The following is a 20,434-nucleotide window of genomic DNA, read 5'->3' as shown; positions in this document are numbered from 1 at the left end:
TGCTAAAGTAGGAAAAGCCTCCCAACTGCCATTTTCAAGAGAATCAGAGAGACAAGAGACAATCTCGAGAGAATCCAATTCAAATATTAACGAAGAAAAACCCATTGAAGCACCCAACTCACACCCACGGAGCAGCACCAAAGCTTCAGCCACTACTACATTGGGGACCTTGATCGAGTATCTTGCAGCCGCAATAAAACGCCCATCAGCATCTCTCAAAACCATGCTAACGAACCTCGACATGGACATCTTAAACCAACAAGCGTCGATATTAATTTTAATATATGGGAAGGAAGGTGGGATCCATCAAGACACCTGCCCTGAAACCAAGCCACTCTCCATATTCTCCCGCGACCCTTTGTCCTTTGAAGCACTTGTTGCCACCAAGAATGATCCCACCATATTGGAGATTGCCATAACAACCTTGGTGGGATTGATAGGAACCTGATTAAACACAAAATCATAACAATCTTTCCAAATAAACCAACATGTAAAAGCCATAATCGATCGAACTCGCAACTCGTTAGCAGATGCCCCAAAATTAGAATTAAAAACCTCCTGCAACCATAACATCCATGAGCCCATACCAGTCATGTTCACTTTATAACTCAAAACACCTCCAAACCACACAGATTGGACCCACAGACAGAGGAGGATAAGATGTTCAGTTGTTTCATCATCACAAAGACAAATAGGGCAGGAAGTGGATGGGGAAGATTGTCTCTTAAAAAGAGAAGCATTAGTTGCAAAGGCATTATGAAGAGAACTCCATAAAATGACGAATTTTAGGTGGCACCTCCACTGTCCAGATATATTTCCATAACTCCTCCAGAACTGATCGAGCATGGAGAAGTCGATGATCCCTCAGAATCAAGGACCTCAATTGAATCCATCGATACCTAGATTTTACCAAGTACCTTCCATTCTTGTTTACAGCCCAAATTAATCGATCATATCTACTTAAATCACCAATAGGCGTCTCTCTAATTGCCTCTTAATCAGCATCCAATAGAAATGGCTGCAGAAAATTAATATCCCACTCCTGAGAGATAGGATAGATAAGAGAACTAACCCGAAGATTTATAGTCACCTCAACCTCACCTAACGGACTAGGATGCCACGAGGGAAGGGAAGGTAACCAGCAGTCCACCCATACTCTCACATCCTTTCCCCCCATGATTTGCCAATGAATACCTGAAAAAAAAAACAGGTCTCGTCAAGCTAAAAGACTACTCTAGGCCCAAAAAGCCCTACCCCTTTTTTTGGCTTCCAAGAATGAACAAGTCGGGAAGTATCTGGACTTAAGAACTCAAGCCCAAAGTGAGTTTGGATCACATATTCAATGCCAACATTGTTTGGCCATAAGCGCATCATTAAACTCCATAAAGTTCATGAAGCCCAGTCCACCCAATTGCTTGGGAAGCCTTATAACCTTCTTCGACACCCAATGAATCTTTCTTCCTCCACCAGAGTTTCCCCACCAGAATCTTGCAACCATGGCGTCCAAATCTTCACATACCACGGTAGGAAATTTAAATAAGCTCATAGGATAAGCCGGTATAGCCTGAGCAACCGCATTGATTAAGACCTCATTTCCCGCCTTTCACAAAGTATTTTGCTTCCACCCTTACAATTTCCCCATAATTATCCCCTTTACATAAGCGAGGCCCCGCTTCTTCGAACCCCATAACGACGGGACACCCAGATATGTGACAGGGTTATCAACCACCAGCATGCCAAGAATAATACACAATTCATTGGAGACCCTCGCCAGAGTATTCACCCCTAAAGTACACACTGGATTTTTGCATGTTAACTTCCTGTCCCAAAGCATCACAATACATCCGAAAAGGCTTGACAAGATTCCTACAATTTTTCTCATCAGCCCGCAAAAAGATTAACGTATCATCAGCAAAGAATATGTGAGATAAGACCGGCCCTGTAGCTCTCAATCGCACCCCATCTAACGTTCTGTTCTTCACCACCATCTGGATCATACTCAATAAAACCTCTCCAACCAAAAGAAATAAATACGGGGATAGAGGGTCACCTTGCCGAAGGCCCCTAGACAGAGCAAACTTGTTTCCAGGTTGCCCATTGGGGATGACAACAAACTTAACAGAAGTCAGACAACCCAAGATGAGCTTTTTCCACAAACTGCCAAAACCCACTCTCTCCATTATCACATCCAGAAAGTCCCACTCCACCTTGTCATAAGCTTTTTTCATATCAAGATTAATACCCAGTTCAAACTTGTTCTTCGTTTTTCTACCTTTCAGAAAATGAAAAACCTCATGGGCAATACCAATATTGTCTTGAATTTGTCTACCTGCCACGAAAGCATTATGAGAAGGTGAAATAAGCTGCGGCAGAAAAGATTTCAATCTATTTGCCAGAACTTTGGAAATAACCTTATAAGAATAATTGCAAAGACTTCACAAATACAAAATCACTTGAAAGATACCTTTAATATATTATTTTGTAAAGTAAAAATAATAATAAAAAAATAAATAAATAAATAAAAAAAAGCCTAAGTTCTGTAAAACAGGTCAATAACATGAACATAATTTTAACATCCTAAAAACCTTTATATTATTGGTATGCCTTTTGGAACCATGTGCAAGTTCCAACAACAATGCTAAAAATCATACCTCATGTTTTTGGACCGGAATTTGCATGAAAGAAGAAACCAAATCTAAAATATACACAAGACACGCAGTTATTAAAGTAGGGTTGCTATAAATTAATATATGTTAGTCTGACCTAACAGTTCCTCAAAAGGAGGGTGCTTGGTGAAAGTTAGGGTTAGGGTTTGCAAACAGTTGTCGCCGACGACTAGCTGTGATTTTGTTTATCTGGTTTTGGGCTTCTATTAGTAAGGGCAAATGCGCAAGGCACGGTACAGGGGTTGTTGCAGAACTTGTTAGGGTCTTCACTATTGCCATGGCAACAGACCGTGAATAGATAGAGATAGAGGAGTTGGGGGTACAGTTTGGTTATAACTTAAGGCAATCAGATAAGGAACGAGGGGGTGTGATGATTGATGAGAAGGTTTTAGAAGGAGTTCTATTAGGATTTCAGTATTCTTTGGTTGCGGAAGTGCTAACTACTAAGGACGTGCATGGTGAGTCTTTTATTGATTGGTTTATGTCCCTATGGCGGGGTAGAAAAGGAGTTTCCATTAGAGATATTGGAAACTGAAGATTCTTGGCACGTTTTGCTGGGGCAACGTGATTTGCAACGAGTGGTGGATACGGATCAACCTTGGACCTTCAAGAATAACTTGGTATTGGTGGCAGATCAAATGGGAATTGGAAATAACCGCTGGACAGCATTATCCCTAAGGGCTTTTTGGGTCCAAATTCACAAGGTTCCACTGCTTAGCATGATGGTGGCTTAAATCCCACGAATGAGCCTTGGTTTTGTGGTGGAGATCTAAATGAATACCTTTGGGACCATGAGAAGAGTGAATGAAGAGAGGAAATTCACTCTCGTCCACATTTTTGCATGAATTTATGTCTAAAATGGAGCTCATTAACTTGGGTTTTAATGGCCCTATGTTTACCTGGAAAGGAACCAAGAATAACATGTTAATTCAAGAAAGATTGGGTTACGGTATGGTTAATGTAAGTTGGCAAACCCAGTGGCCGGGTTCGTCGATTACTTATGGCATTGTTCGGGGATCTAATCACTGCCCACTCATATTCAACATGGAGCCATCTCAAGTTAAGAGAAGGAAATTATTTAGATTTGAGGTATGTTGGACGGATGTAGGGAGGTGATTGAACGCAGTTTGAGGGTCAGGGGTGGGTGGACTCCTTTTGATAGATGGTTTGGTCGATTAAGCTCGTGTAAGGGGAATCTATTGAACCAATGCAAAAATAAATTCGGAGGGGAGCGGGAGATTATGACGGCTCACTTGTCTTGGTTAGAACATCTCCAAAATGACTGGGAAAATAATGTGGAGGAAATCCGGTTGCTCACAGCTACTATTGACCAACTTGAAGAGAATGAGGAATTATTTTGGCGTCAAAGATCCTGTGTAAAATGGTTCACTGAGGGAGATTTCAATTCCTATTTTTTCCATCAAATGACTATCCAACGTAGGCGATTCAACCAAATTGAAAATTAACTGGATGACGATGGTGTATGACGTGATGATGGTGCTAGTATTAAACGGGTGATTTATGAGCATTTTTCAAGGTTGTTTAAAATAAGTGGTCTAAAAGATTGGGGGAATGTGCTTGATTGTGTTCAACCGGTTGTTAGCAATAAAATGAATGTCCATCTCACTGGTCCGGTGACACTGGAAAAAGTGAAGAATGTTGTTTTTCAAATGGGTGGGATGAAAGCGTCTGGCCCTGATGGGTTCCAGGGAGTTTTCTACCATTCTTACTGGGACATAATTTTGAAAGATGTTAATAGATTAATCCAAGACTTTGCGTGTGGGAGGATGAGTCCTAAGAATATCAATTCCACGTATATTGTTCTTATTCCCAAGTCGGCTAATTCGTCATCGATGAAGGGTGGTTGCCAAAAATCATCTCGCCTTACAAAAACGCCTTTGTGGAAGGTCGACTTATTCAGGACAATATTCTGGTAGCGCATGAGGTTTTTCATTTTCTGAAGCTTAGGAAGGTTAAAACCCAGTTTGAGCTTGCCTTGAAAATTGATATGAACAAATCATATGATAGTATCGAATAGGATTTTCTGGAAGCTGTCATGGCTTGGATTGGGTTCCATAGATTGTGGATAGATATGGTTATGGGTTGTATGTCCACTGTTAATTTCTTGGTTCTCATCAATGGCCAAGCGGGGAAGCGGTTTTGTCTTTCTCGAGGTCTTCGGCAGGGGGATCCTCTGTCCCCTTATCTTTTCCTTTTGGTCACTAATGTGTTGTCAAAGTTAATTCATGCGGCTGTGGAATATGGGTTCCTTGAGGGGATTCAGATTAGTCAGTCTGGGCCTACCCTATCTCATTTATTGTTCGCTGATGACACCCTGATCTTTCTCCGTGTATCTTCCGAAAATTGTCGAAATATGGTGCAGTTGTTAAATGCTTTTTGTAGGGTATCGGGGTAGGAGGTGAAATTATAAAAATCTTCCATCTTCTTTAGGGTAAATATCCCGATGGTCATTCGAGATGTTATATGTGATACTTTGGGAATGAGGCAAGTTGATGACCTAAGGAACTATATGGGCATTCCTACGGTTTTGCGAAAATCGAAAATGGAGGCTATAGCTTATGTTAAGGATAGAGTGCTAGCTAAAATTCAAGGGTGGAAGCAGAGTTTATTTCTTAGGCAGGTCGCGAAGTGCTTATTAAGGCGGTTACCCAAGCTATCCCTGCTTACCCAATGCATATTTTCTGTTTCCCTGCAAATTTTTGCAATGAAATTGATGTTGCAGTTGTAAATTTTTGGTGGGGACAGAGAGCTGGTGAGAGAAAAATTCATTGGGTTAGTAGGCAAGTTTTGGGAAGGCAGAAGCAGGAAGGGGGATGGGTTTTCGTGACCTCTAGGCATTCAATCTTTCTCTATTGGCAAAACAAGGGTGGCGGTTATTAATGGAGCTTGATTCTTTATGGGCCCGAGTTTTGAAAGGCAGGTATTATCCTAATTGCTCTTTCCTCGAAGCCAAGAAAGGTGGGAGGGCTTCTTAGGGGTGGTCTAGTGTTCTGGCTGGCAAAGATGTTATTGCTTCGAATTCACATTCGCAAATCATGAGTGGCAATTAGGTTTGTGTTTGGGTGGACATACAGGTCCCGAAATTGGAAAAGGGACGTCTCACTCCGGCCCCTGGACTAGTGGCTGACCTAAATTTTTTGGTGACATCTTTGATCAACTCTCATACTAGATCGTAGTTGGAGGATGAGGTTGAAGGTAGAGTGGTTGAGAAGGATAGGGAGACAGTACTTGATGTTTCTATTGGAGACCCCAAGTAAAATGACTGTTTGATCTGGTCGCATAAACGTAGTGGAAGATTCACTGTTAAATCGGGATATCACCAACTCTTCGATTTGAATCGTCAAAGTTATGTTTCGCAACCCTCTTCTTATGTGGTGGTGAACTCGAGTGTTTGGAAGAGGTTATGGTCTTTGTCTTCCCCCCTAAAATCAAGCACTTTATGTGGAGAGCTGTAAGTGGGGCCATTGCTACAAAATTGAATCTGTTTAAACATAAGTGCGCTTCTAATCCTTGATGTCCCATTTGTCAATCTCATGAGGAGTCTATTGAACATGTTTTTCTTATATGCCCATAGGTGGATAGAGTTTGGTTTGGAGGAATTTTGGGTTTGAGGATTGACAAGCCTGCAATAACTTCTTTTGCGACGTGGCTTGATGGAGTGTGGTCTTCTCTCTTGGGGCATATTGAGGATAAGCGAAAGGCTTTGTCCTATATTGCTTTTGTATGTTGGTCAGTTTGGAAGGCAAGGTGTGATATGGTTTTCAATTCTAAACTTCCTTCCCCTAGGAGGACTATCCTTGCTGCTTCAATAGCACTGTCTTCTTTCAATGAGGCTATTCCAGACAAGGGCACAATGCGAATCTCAACGACTAAGATGTCTATTACCCCTACGTGATCGCCGCCTCATTTGGGTGTTTTTAAAGTTAACGTGGATGCTAGCTGGCATGGTGTTGTTGGAGGTGGTCATATTGGGGTGGTTATTAAGGACTCGGAGTGCCGATGCTTGGCGGTGTGCGGGAAGCAGATCTGAACAGCTTATGTGTTAATGGCAGAGGCTTTAAGGATTTTGGAGGGATGCAGGACTGTGAGGATGTTGTTGTTGAATCAGATTCGTGGAACCACATTTCCTGGTTAAATGGGAACATTGAGCAGAGCAATTGGGAGGTTTTCCCGATTCTATTGGAAATTTGTGGAGCAGGTAGGGCTTTCAGATCTTGTAGTTAGGCTTGGGTGACGAGAACCTGCAATGGAAGGCTAACTTTGTAGAGTCGCATGAGGGTGTGGAGATGAGCAACATTGTTTGGGTCGTAAGAGCCCCATCTTCGTTTGTTTGTGTGCTAAACAAGGATGGGCTCCCTTGCCTTCCTCTTTAGATTTATGTTAGGATGAGATTAAGGTGACTTAGGGCTTGTTCCAATTCTGTGTTTTCTACCTTCTTCTCATTGTGTAGTTCTTGTTGGTCTCTCTTGGCCTTCTGTTTCTTTTGGCTTCGGCCCTGGTAATGACATTCCCAGTTTCTCAAAAAAAAAAAAAAAAGGCTAGTTAGAAATGGTAGAATTATTCCAAGTATTTCGATTGGCATTGCTATGTACGTTTTCAAAGGTGTAACCAAGGCAACAAAAGAGGGGCCTGGTACTTCAACCAAAGGAGTGACCAGTTGATTCACCAAACCCCAACTCAGCGTCACACGTTCTCCAGGTCTACAGGGATCCAATGCCCAACTACCAACTTCAATACATCTAAATATAATATCTTATTTTTATTATATAATATGATTTTGCAAAGTTATAGTAACGTTGTTATAACTATAACAATGTTGGTGGTTATTTTATGGACGTCCTATTATACTGTCAGGGTTGTTTTGTTGTATTACAAACCAAATGTTCATGAATATACCAATGATGTTTTATTTTAGTATAAGTGTAGATTACCATTGGGGATGTCATGAATTTAAATAACGTCGTAGTAGTGTTACAACATGAAGTAACTGTTCAATGTGAGTACTACGAGAAAAGAATGCTACAGTATAATCATTCAACTATACACTCCAATGTTACATATAGTAATAGTAATGTTAATTATACATAATGACATTGGTATTACTATAGCTACATCAGCCTTCATGTTATGAGCGTCATATACATTGTAAATGTTGGATATTATATGTTGATGTGATTGCATTTTACTACTAACGTTCACATTAAAATGTACCCCTACTCTTTTCTTGTTAAGAGAGATAGAGACTAATCCAAATAAAAATAAAATTGCAACTATGTAGTTTATATAGTTTGTTGTCTTTAAATCCGATTTCGCCCTCTCTATATCTGGTATACTAAAACATGCGTGTATATATATATATATATATATATATATTGGAGTTTCCATAAAGGTATTCCATTTTTTATAACTTTTTGATTTTTCTTCTTGAGTGTATTTGTTTCGGAAAATATTCCTTCGTAGAATATTCTCTTCGGCTACAATATCAGCATTGAGCCTTTTACTATTCTTTTTAAATGGCTTGTTTAAAACTAAAAGTTGATGATGAACATGACTTGCTTCAAAGTCAAATTCGGTAGGAGAAGTTTGTCCTCCTTGTTCTTGAGTTAGGGGTTGATAGACTGGATGTGTCACTTGAGAGGCTGTTTCTACTGATTTTAGTTTGATACTGATCAAATCATTGATTAATTCTTGTTGAGTTACTGATGAACTAGTGTCTACTGATTTTAATTTCCTATTGGCTAGTGAATTAATTAACTCTGGATCCTGACCCATCCTATCGTTTGGTATGGATCCAGAAAAAGAATTTCTGCTAGGAGCGAATGATTTTTGTGAGTGGACTGACTCACAAGACCTTCTGGCTGGACGATCAAAATTAATTTTAACAGTCCCATCAAAATATTGTTCTATATTATCTAAATTTACTAGACTATTCTGGATAGCTACTGACTTACTTTCATTAATTAAACACCAGTCTAAAGGTAGACTGATATCTGACCACCTTATGGTTCTTGGTACTTTAATGTTTGCATTTTCTTGATTAGTTTGAATTAAAAGTGTATGATCTCTCAGACTTTTGGTTAAAGCCTGAAAGTTCATATTTGTGCCAATGACTTTATAGTAGACTCGATAGATTAATGCCAAGGGCTGTGTTCCTTCAAGGACTTGATATCCTAAAGTTTTAATATTCAAAGTGAGTGCTTTCAGCATATGTGGGTCTGAAAGACTTATGGTGAGGTCTGGAAAACAATCAAAGTGGATAAGTCCATTATAGAGACTCGACTCTATCATTCCAAGTATGCTATCACTAAAATTAGTGAATCTAGCATCTTGGAGACATAACAAAATGGAGGTATTAAGACCTTTTCTTGTTAATGGTTTTACGGCTATTTGAACTAAGCCTATATGAATGTAATTATGACCATCTTTCCTATGGAATTTAATTTGTTCAGGAGAAAACAATTGACAAGTCTCATGTTCTTTACTAAGAGCATAAGCTTTTTCAACTGTTTTAACATGATGTTCACTTCTGAATGAGGCTACTGACCATTTCTTTTTGTAAATATTTTTACTTGAGACTTTGGGGATATTCCATTCTCCAAAATCTATACTATCATCAGTTTGAAAATCAAGTTTTTGTTCTTCATTAATTATGTCTGGAATATTGCCTAAACTAGTTTTAGAACTAGTGCTGGCCATTGAATTAGATCTAAATAATCTACTCATAAATTCACAAATCAAACGAGCAAAATATAGAAAGCTTAATTTGATTCACCTTCCTCTTGCGCTGGCTAAACCCTTTCCCCGCTCATGCAATCCTCTCATGCCTCTCCTGGGTCTTATTGTTTGGAACACGTCTTACTATTTGGTTGGGGATTTAAACAAACGACTATGTGGACTGGCAGATAAGATAAACTGTGAATTGAAAGCCTGAATTAGAACTCACTTTGCAGATTATGAAGATGCTAATGCAATTACCAATCACTTGCCTGAATTGGAACTCACTTTGCAGATTTGAAGTATTTTTCTTCGATTATGTTGAGAAGTACTACGAGTCTGACAAAAAACTTAAAGTAATAACCAAAGAAAATTGGCTTAAAGAAGACAAGACTATTGTCTCTTCCAGTCATCCCCCACAAGAAACTATTCTCATCACAACAGCTAATAAACAGATTCCAGCAACTCCTTTCAAAATCCCGAAAGAAGATGCAGGAACCAAACCACTTATTGAACAAAATAATTTTACCAATCAGAGTCTTCATTCAATTGGTAAACAATTAGATAAATTGAGACAAAGATTGACATCCTTTCTATCCCCAAAATCAAAGAAAAACCTTTAGTACATTTCTCAGAATCCTCTTCAAAGGCAGTAGCCTTGAAATCATCCTCAACCTCCACAAGTCAAAAAACTTGATCAATTAGTACTTGAATTAAAGAAAGAAAAAATTGTCCAAACCATAAATCATCCTGATGAATCTCAATCAGAATCATCACTTCCATCCTCTGAACCAAACACTGGTACAAATTCCATTCGAAAAGTTGAACAAGCTTTTCAGAACCTTGAACTCAAAAGAATTAATCATCGACGCATCAATCCTACATCTTTTACAAAAAATGGTATCCCAGACCAACCCTTCCTGATATTCAATTTGAAGAAAGAAACATTCAAAACCAATTCTCAGTCTCTTCTGATAAACTCTATGAATGGAATATAGATGGTTTGTCAGAACAAGAGCTTCTTAATAAGCTCCAACATATGTCCATGGTTGCTAATAGTTATATTACCAATCATAATCTCAGCCAATCCCAAATCGTCTACCTTGTGGTCACTTGATTCACTGGAATGCTTCATTTCTGGTGGGAGAAACATCTCACTGAACAATCCAGAAATGAAATTTTAAATGCTGTCAAAAAAGATGAAGAAGGAATACCAATTTTTTATGAACATATTGGACAAGGCGTCCCTGACGCAATGAGTCAGTCACTTGGTACTTGAAACATGCAACAGGACTTCAACGCCTTGAAAGAATTTCTCACCAGTATCTCATCAAAGTCTGTAAATATATATACATGCTCTTAAATCCAGGCAAAAATGTATGCAGGAGCTACAATGCAAACAACTGAAATCATTTAATTATTTACAAAAATAGAATTGATTAGCGTTTAGCTTAATATTTTAGGTTTTTGTTCCAGACAAGTGTTAGAAAATTAAACTAAATTATTTGGGCGGTGCTTAATGTAAACATGTACGACATATGCAGGATGAAGCTTATACACTAGTTAATTAAAAGGTTTGCATATGGGTGCCTCTGTGTTTGGCTGTCCCAACCACCAAGTTTTTCAAATTGTTTAGAAGCAATGGGTTATGATTTTATGGTCATCTGGATTTGCATGGACTTCAACTCTCTACTTGCCTGATTTGAAGTCTTCGAAAAGAATAAAACCAACTTTTGGTTCGACACGTGGAGATCTTATCCACAATACTTTCACCTGTAAATTTTCCAGATTTTATAAACATGGTATAATTTTTTTTTTTTTATCAAACGATATTATCTATATTAAGGAAGAATGATGGGCTTAGCCTTACAATGAACTAGCAATAATGCGATTCAAATCATATTCATGTTTAAGTTGTTTACTAAAACTGTCGGAAATCAAAGTATAAATGCTATTGAATTACATAAAATGTTTACTAACTCACATGAATTGGAATGAAAGCTAATGTCCTTACTAAAATGCCCCTAGGCTAATTAATGTGTGTTTAATTTTTCTATTTGTTGTAGGCTTATTTGATTGAACTAATCTAAGGGATTAGAGAGAGAGAGAAGGCCAGCGGTATTGAAAGAGAAAAGAGAGTGATTTTATTATGAGGTGTGTTGTATCACGCCCATTGTGCCTTTATTTATAGTAGAAGGATAGGCAAAACCTTACCCTTTAGGATTACAACTCTTAATAAGTCATCAACTCCTAATAGAAATAGAAGAGATATTCCTATATCTAGTAGGATTTACACAATCACATTCATATTCTAAATATGACTGCAACACTCCCCCTTAAGTGTGTAAATACTCTCAACAAACCATCGCATTAGATCTTCAGCAGATAAGGTAGAATAGTTGATGAAGTCATCAGCACAATGGATAAACGCAAGTCTCAAATTTAAAGAAAGTATGCATTGGTAGTAAAACTCACAAAACCTCACTATGGTAAAACCCAAGGTATGGGGAAAACCCATAGACTAAGGAGAAAAGTGAGAAGTATGCATAATGTCTAAAACAAATGTCAAATAAGACGAAAGTAGTAAACTCAACGGAGTATAATCACCCCAGGATGGGTGCCTTATCAAAACCTCGTTAAGTAGCAAAAACCCAGTGGAAAATGCTCTTAATTGTAGGAAAAAAAGAGTACATTAAGATTAAGTGAGCATGCTTCTGGATACTCCCCCTGAGTTAGACATAATTTTAAAATAAGAGAACTATAAACGGTTCAACTAAGATAATTTACGCATACCGATTCCTTGGACGAGCTTCTGAAAGTAGACTTGGGCAATGACTTGGTGAAAAGATCAGTCAAGTTGTCCTGGAAAACGATTTGGTGGACTTCATTATTCTGATGCTACTACTACTCGTGTAAGTAAAAGAACTTCGACACTATGTGCTTGGTGTTGTCTCCCTTGATGTATCCCTTCTTTAACTGCTCGATACATGTTGCATTGTCTTCAAAGATCGTCGTAAAAAGGTCAACGACGGAAGTAAGACCACTAGTGCTCATGCGATGCTTCATGCAGGGCGAGATTCTTAGCATGGTTCGAAGAAGTTGCAACTAGCATTTGCTTGGTAGACCTCCAAGATATAGCAGTGTCTCTAACGGTAAAAACATAGCCCATTTGAGAACGTGCCCTATGTGGGTCAGACAGATATCCAGCATCTGCGTAACCAATAAGACGAGAATCAATCCGAGGACCATAGGGGGCGGCAACACTCGAAGATTCGCAGGTATAGAACAAGCATATATCCGTTGTACCCTTGAGGTAGAAGAAAATGTCTTTAACACCATTCCAGTGTCTGCATGTACACGTTTTGTTGTATCTAGCCAAAAGATTAACAACAAAAGAGATGTCGGGTCTAGTGCACTGAGCCAAGTACAATAAAGCCCCAATTACACTTAGGTATGGAACTTCGGGTTCCAAAATCTCTTCCTCATCCTCATTTGGACAGAAGGGATGTCTTTTAGCATCTAAAGTTCGAACAACCATAGGTGTACTTGAAGGCTTCACTTTATCCTCATTAAAACGTCGCAACACCTTTTAGGTGTAGTTTGATTGATGTACTAGATTCCATCAGAACAATGCTTAATCTCCAAGCCGAGACAATATCTAGTTTTCCCAAGATCTTTTATCTCAAATTCCAATTTCAAGTGCATAGCAATTTCCTTAAGCTCTACGGAAGTCCCAATGAGGTTCATGTCATCTACATAAACTGCAATGATTGTAAAATCCGGAATGTGACTTCTTTATGAACACGCATGGGCATAATTTGTTGTTCACATAACCCTGACTTGTCAAATATTCACTCAGACGGTTATACCACATTTGCCCGGATTGTTTCAATTCGTAGAGTGACCTCCTCAACCTAATTGAGAGAGTGTACCATGATCTAGATCTATTTGAACCAGTCAATAAAAGTCATTCTAGAACTATTTCATTCTTCTCATTATGCTTCCTCACGAAAACCCACTTGTAGCCAACATACTTCACGCGTAGAGGTGTACGACCAATAGGTTCAAACACTTTACGTTTCGTGAGCGAATCAAGTTCGACCTAGATTACTTGTCTCCAGTTTGACCAATCCGTTCTACATTGGCATGCATCAACGGAACATGGTTCAATGTCATCATTAAGCATGATATCAGTAGCTATTGTGTATACAAATACATCATCGATGATTATCTCATTCTGACTCCAAACCTCATCCAATACTATGTAGTGGACCGAAATCTCACGATTCTCGGGAGGTCGGTTTGTCTCTTCTAAGACATCATCGCAATCTAAAATAACCTCATGCATTGGAACAAATGAGTGAGCAATGGTTGAATTCAAACTAGGGTCACTAGTTGGTGTCATTTTCCTCTTCCGGTGTTGTGAATCATTTGAACCAAGGGGCCTACCACGCTTCAGGGACAGAGCAGATGACTGGCTAGCTACCAATGTACCATACCACATGGAAGATGCGGCTTCCCCAGCTTTGGGGACGGTTTGGCATTCCCAGGTTGGTTGTTGACGTACTTAGGGTACATCTATCCTTGCAGGAACGTTTACAACAGGTATATGTGATCTTATCACCTTAGCTAGATCATTAAAAGCATCTGGCATGCTTTGAGCAATGCTTTAAAGATCTATAATTCGTCGCACCTCAGTTTTAGCCTAGGAAATGCGGGATCTAAATGAGACATAGTGGGAGCATACCACGATAATTCGCGGCTTTTTCCAGGAACGTTAGCATGCTTTTCTCCCCCTAACGACAGGAAGATTGTCTCATCAAAGTGACAATCCGCAAAATGTGCTATAAACAGATCTCCTATCAAGGGTTCTAAATAGCGAACAATTGATGGCGAATCATAACCGACATATATTCCCATTTTTCTCTAAGGACCCATTTTGGTACGTAGTGGCGGTAGCTATTGGCACATAAACGGCGCACCTAAACACCCGTGAAATGTGAGACGTCAGGCTCGTATTTAGTAACCAACTGTAACGGTGAATAAGGTTGGCTAGCGATGGGCCTCAGGCAGACCAACATAGTTGTGTGCAATATTGCATAACCCCAGGTAGATACCGGCAATTTGGTTCTCATAACCAAAGTCTGAGCTATCAATTGAAGATGCTTTATGAAAGCTTCTGCTAGGTCATTTTGGGTTGAACATGGGGTACAGAATGTTCCACATCAATCCCTACTGACATGCAATAATCGTCAAACGTTGTCCAGTTGAATCGACTTAATCAGATAATCAGGGTGGTGAGCCCTTAGCTTAATAATTTGTGCTAGGAGTTTAGCGAATGTAGAGTTTCATGTTCACAACAGGCAAACATGTGACCACCGTATCGATGCATCAACCAACACCATAAGATAGCTAAATGTTCTGCAGGTTGGTTGGATAGGTCCATAAATGTCCCCTTGAATCCTCTGAAGAAACTTAAGGGGGTTATGAATAATCTTTGTAATCGAGGGTTGAGTATTCAACTTCCCTAAAGAACATGCATTACATGGAGGGAATCTAACATAGAGAGGTAACCGATGCCCATGTGATGATTTAAGGATATGGCGCATCATGTCACTTCCAGGATGTCCCAAATGGTCATGCCAAATCAACAAAGTGTTCTAGAACTCAGGCATATGGCTGGCCACATGATGGGCTTCTATGCCGCGAATGGTTATGATGTACAACCCACTCGGGAGACGTTCCATGCCATATTCGCACGAAGTGATACAAAGAAATTCAAAACCATTATCTTCAATGGTTTCAATATGATATTAATTATCTCGAATATCTATAAAACTTAGCAATGTTCTTCCGGAATGTGGAGAATATAGTGCCTCTTTAATGGTTAAGATTGTACCATTGAACAACATGATACTTGCCTTTCTGTATCCTTCAATCAGGTTGGATAGGCCTGAAAGAGTTGTCAGAGGTGCTTTCTTGGGTATTAAGTTAGTAAAATAATGTCGCTCACACAAGATGGTGTTCATGGTAGCACTATCAGCTAGACAACTAACTTCCCCACTGGACATACCTAGAAATAAATTGATTGAATTGGTCACATGCATAAATATAAGTCCATTCATTCAATTAACCAATTCGAGAAATAATATCCATCAAATAACAATCGATAATTCAAAACAAACCAAAACCAAACAAATTATTCCAAATACTTAGAAAAATTGTTCAAAATTAAACCATAAACCTAGAAAAATAGGGGAAAAGGGCCAGCCACTCCTATTTGGTTCGGCCATTATGGGTAAACACCTTAAAAACATGTCTAATTTATTCGTCCATAAGAGCTTATGCCTCCTGAAAATTCGATATCTCCATTGATGTAGTAGCATCTTCCGGATGATCCACATATGCAAAGTTAGACACACGATGGGAATGATACTTGGCAATAGCCTTAGGGCTATCTCGGCATATGCGTGACTAATGATTCTTTGATCCACTGCGATAACACATATCTATTTCAGTGGAAGCCAATTAAACGAGAGCTTTACCCTTGTTCTTGAAGTTCGGGGCCTTAAGGATAAGGGGTGGATGTTGTTGGGTCACATTTCCTACCTTGGGCCCGTGGTGGGGCTTGCCGCCCATTACCATAACCACGACAGCTTTTTCGTCGTTTGTGGTTGCTAAAATTGGTTGCATGCGCTTTAGGCGTGACGTTCGAGCTTGATGATTCTTCATCAAAAGCTGGTTCTGCTTTTCAACGAAAAATAGTACAGAGATCAAATCCAAAAATTTGGTGAATTTCAGTGCCTTATATTGTTGTTGTAGGACAATATTGGTGGCATGGAAGGTTAAATAAGTCTTTTCCAGAAGATCTGATTTAGTTAGTTCCACTTTACAGAATTTCAACAGTGATCGGATTTTGAAAATTTCAAAGTTGTATTCATTCATGGACTTAAAGTCTTGGAAGCAAAGATGCTACCAGTTATGTCTTACTTTAGGCAAGTATATGTCTTTCTGATGATCGAAACGATCGGCCAAAGTAAGCCAAAGGGTGCGTGGGTCCTCCTAAACAAGGGACTCAATCTGCAAAGCACCATGGATGTGTCTTCGAATGAAGATCATTACAATAACTTTCTGAGCTTCGTCAACAGTTTTGTCGTCGATAGGTGCCTCTATGGTGGCTCTAATACCCTATGCAGTAAGATGGAGCTTCACGTCTTGAACCCACTTCAGGTAGCTTCTTCCAGTGACTTCCAGAGCGATGGAATCGAGCTTGTTCAAGTTCAAAATATCCCTAAAACGGAGGGTACACAAAAACGTGATTAGTCGTATGGTGATCCATAGACATATATCGTAGAACTTTAGGTTCTATAAACATGTATTGGTTTAATTTATGCATGAAAACTACTGGTTTCATGTGGTAAGTTTTGAATGAAAACTTCGGGTTTCAAAGGCACTAAATATGAAACTACAGGTTCAATTTAGTTTTTATGAACAATTAGTCCATAAAGGAAAGGTTCCTGCAAGAAACACATAATGCAATAAGCGGATTTAAGTGTAGTGGACTTGAGGTTCTTCGGGAACTCAAGTGTGAGAGCTTCGTTACTACGAAAGTATGTCAAAGGTTCAAAGTATAAAAATAAATGATTGAATCGTGAATGTCCAAAACTAATTTTCAAGTCAATAATTTTGGATTCATTATCAGACTAATAGACTGCATGTTACTTTTAATTAATTCAGTAGATAAGGACCAAACGGGGTCGATTGTGGAAGCAAAATAATAACATTGGGTAGAAAAAGTATAGCCCAAAAAATTGGGCTCGGGTACAGCTGCAAAAACAGCTCACAGTGGCTAGAGGCCACAGGCCGAGGGTTTTGAAGCCGAGCAGCAAGTTACTGGCATATGTGGGTCAAATGGAGGGAACGAGTCAGGCCCAGTTAAGCGCTGGCCTAGGCTTGGGTCTGGGAAGCCTAGCTGGGGTTAAAATTCAGGTCGGGGCCAGCATAGCCCAGCAGAAAAGTCTGCGGGAAGCGCGTTAGTGCGCGTGACGTAGCCCAATGGGCTTCAGACTACTACAGGAAGGCTTTAAACCATGGGACAATGGGCCAAGAAGGTTGCAGGATTTCTTGGTTAGGCTTAAGGGACTTCGAGCCCTATAGAGCTAATCAGGGCGAAAGTCTGGGTTGTCGGAGTCAGTGCAACAAGCCCAAAGGCTACTGTCGTATGGTCCACTCAACTAGGCTTCATGCCAGTGGTGGTCTGATGGTGCCACGGTGGGTGTTGCGACGGTGGTGCCGCACAGTGCCCAATGCAAAAAAAAAAAAAATTTGGCATGGTTAGGGTTTGAACAAATCCTAAAATTGCTTCTATTTTATTTATATGCTTTGACTCACAATTCCACATAGTAATTTAATTGTTAATGTATGAAACAAATATATGAACATATACAATACATATATATATATATATATATATATATATATATATATATATATATATTGGAAGGAAAATATAAACATAGAGGGATTCATGCATCATGGGGAATGTTTTCATGCTTCGTGGATGTTTCAAGTATCTTCCTTTATTTTAAGCGTACCTGATTGGCAGAAGACAAAGAAAAGCCTTTGAATTTTGTGGAAGATAGCCTCCTCCTGCGATATGTCAATTCCTTTGCTTCTGGCAAGAATGTGCTGATAACGTATTGTAGACCTATTTGATTGAACTAATCTAAGGGATTAGAGAGAGAGAGAGAGATATATATATATATATATATATATAGCGAGAGAGAGAGAGAGAGAGAGAGAGAGAGAGAGAGAGAGAGAGACAGAGAGACAGAGAGACAGAGAGAAAAGAAAGGGCCAACAGTACTGAGAGAGAAGAGAGTGATTTTATTGTGAGGTGTGTTGTATCACCCTCATTGTGCCTTTATTTATAGTAGAAGGATAGGCAAAACCTTACCCTTTAGGATTACAACTCTTAATAGGTAATCAACTCATAATAGGAATATAAGAGATATTCCTATATCTACTAGGATTTACACAATCACATTCCTATTCTAAATATGACTACAATACTATTTTATTTTTTCAATGTATTTGATTGTTTTCCATATAAAAACCAAATAGGATAAATAACAAAAACGTAAAAATTAAATAGGAGAGGAAAAGAATCAAACCTATCCTCACCATCCCCATATCTCCACACCTGAATTTTCTCTATTTATTTATTTTTTTTTTTTTTGTCTCCTCCTCTTCCTCCATTTTCTGTCTCTAATTATAGAACCATTAGTCCACAATATCCAGAACCCCCACCCCACAGCTGGGGTGTTTATCTAGAACCCCCATCTAATCTTAGGTGGACCCCATGAGGTTACAACCCATCCCATCAATAGAGAAAAAACTAGTTTTCACATAGTGAAAGTGATAAGGAGTTCGTTCCTTCTATTCGGTTTTGCTAGAATATGGGAAGTTTTGGCCCGCTGCAAATCACATACACACGAAGGGGAGGGAGGGCTAAAGGAAGGAGGTATTTTAGGAATATCAGAAAAAGTAAATGGGTATTTTGGGTAAAAAATTTGATTCATGATGTAACCTCCTACTCGGAGTCCAATTACTAACCCTACATAATCCAATTTCGAGGATATTAGGTATCGTTTGGTACGTGGGATGGGACTGGACACACTCTTCCCACGTTTGGTGCGCCAATTTGCCTAGGACACGTTGTCTCGTGGAACGGATTTTAGCCAATTTTTTATGCCACCCTCCCCCTGGAACGACTTGTTCCAGACTATGGAACACAAAATTATAACTTTTTAGACAACACTACACCTCCTCTTTTTCATTAATTTCACTTCGAAAATTAATCAAAATCCCAGTGATCTCTCCATTTATGAACAATTAGCATAAAATATTCATTAAAATCAAAATTTACCTCAACAGATAAACTCAAAAACTAAGTTCTTTTGTTTTTCCGGGATATCAAGCTTCTTTGGTCGCACTTCAAATTTTCCGGGAAACTTAGTGACAAAAACCCAACATAAAGCAATTTTCTTTGCGTTTGATTTCTATATTCGAAGAAGAAAAATAGCAAAACAAAGAAAACCCAGATCGAATAAAGGGTTCCTGAGAAAGCCAAAAAGATGAAATTTTCTGGGGAAACAAACAAGAAGAACAAAAGGATACTAGGGAAAGCCGGTGAAAGGACGAGAGTTATGAGAGGGAGTGGAGGAAGAAGAGGAAGAGGTGGAAACTGGTAATGGGTAATTTGTGAAAGGTACGGTTGTCATTTAATCCTTTGTTCCATTCCGGCTTGAGCGTACACCAAACGTAGCATGGAACCTCCGTTTCTTCCCGTTTGTGTACCAAACGATATCTTAAGGAACTGGACTCCCGATATTGGGTGGGCCTACATGATTTATGTTTCCCCAGTTGCAGGTAAACGCCAGAATACTTTGGGAAGAGTCCAATTCCGTTTCTCCACGTTGCAATCCCGATCGGTAAACATGCCACTAGTATAATGATGCTCTTAAGTATTGAGCAATTTTTTTTTCATATTACGGTATATATTTATAAAAGGGATGAGGTATGCATTTACGCTATATTGTAATAAATTAATAATAATAATTTGGTATTAAACTCACCATCTATTAAGGTCAAAACTAAAAATCTTCATTACAAGTAAAGCTAAGAATTTAGTATTAAACTTGCCATATATCAAGGTCAAAACTAAGAATTTTCACTTACAAGTTAAAAAAAATTAAATAAAAAATAAAATAAAACAACTATAAAAAATGATACTTTTACCATCTCTTTAATAGATATGCGTTGGCGGCCTTATCTCTATTAAAGAGATTATACAAATGATGGTACAACTAGATAAAAAGTATAACATTATTTCACAACTATTGTTCTACATGGCACCCATAAAACGCACTACACAACTAAGTATGCATGATATTTTATTAGCATGTGTCGCTGACTTATTAGGCCAATGGCACCATTAAAATAGTCAAGATAGATATGTAGTTTCTACGTAT

The sequence above is a fragment of the Malus sylvestris genome, chromosome 15 (assembly GCF_916048215.2).
Source record: "Malus sylvestris chromosome 15, drMalSylv7.2, whole genome shotgun sequence".
Classification (NCBI taxonomy): domain Eukaryota; kingdom Viridiplantae; phylum Streptophyta; class Magnoliopsida; order Rosales; family Rosaceae; genus Malus; species Malus sylvestris.
The sequence above is the reverse complement of the archived record's forward strand: the minus strand, read 5'-3'. Positions refer to the sequence as shown.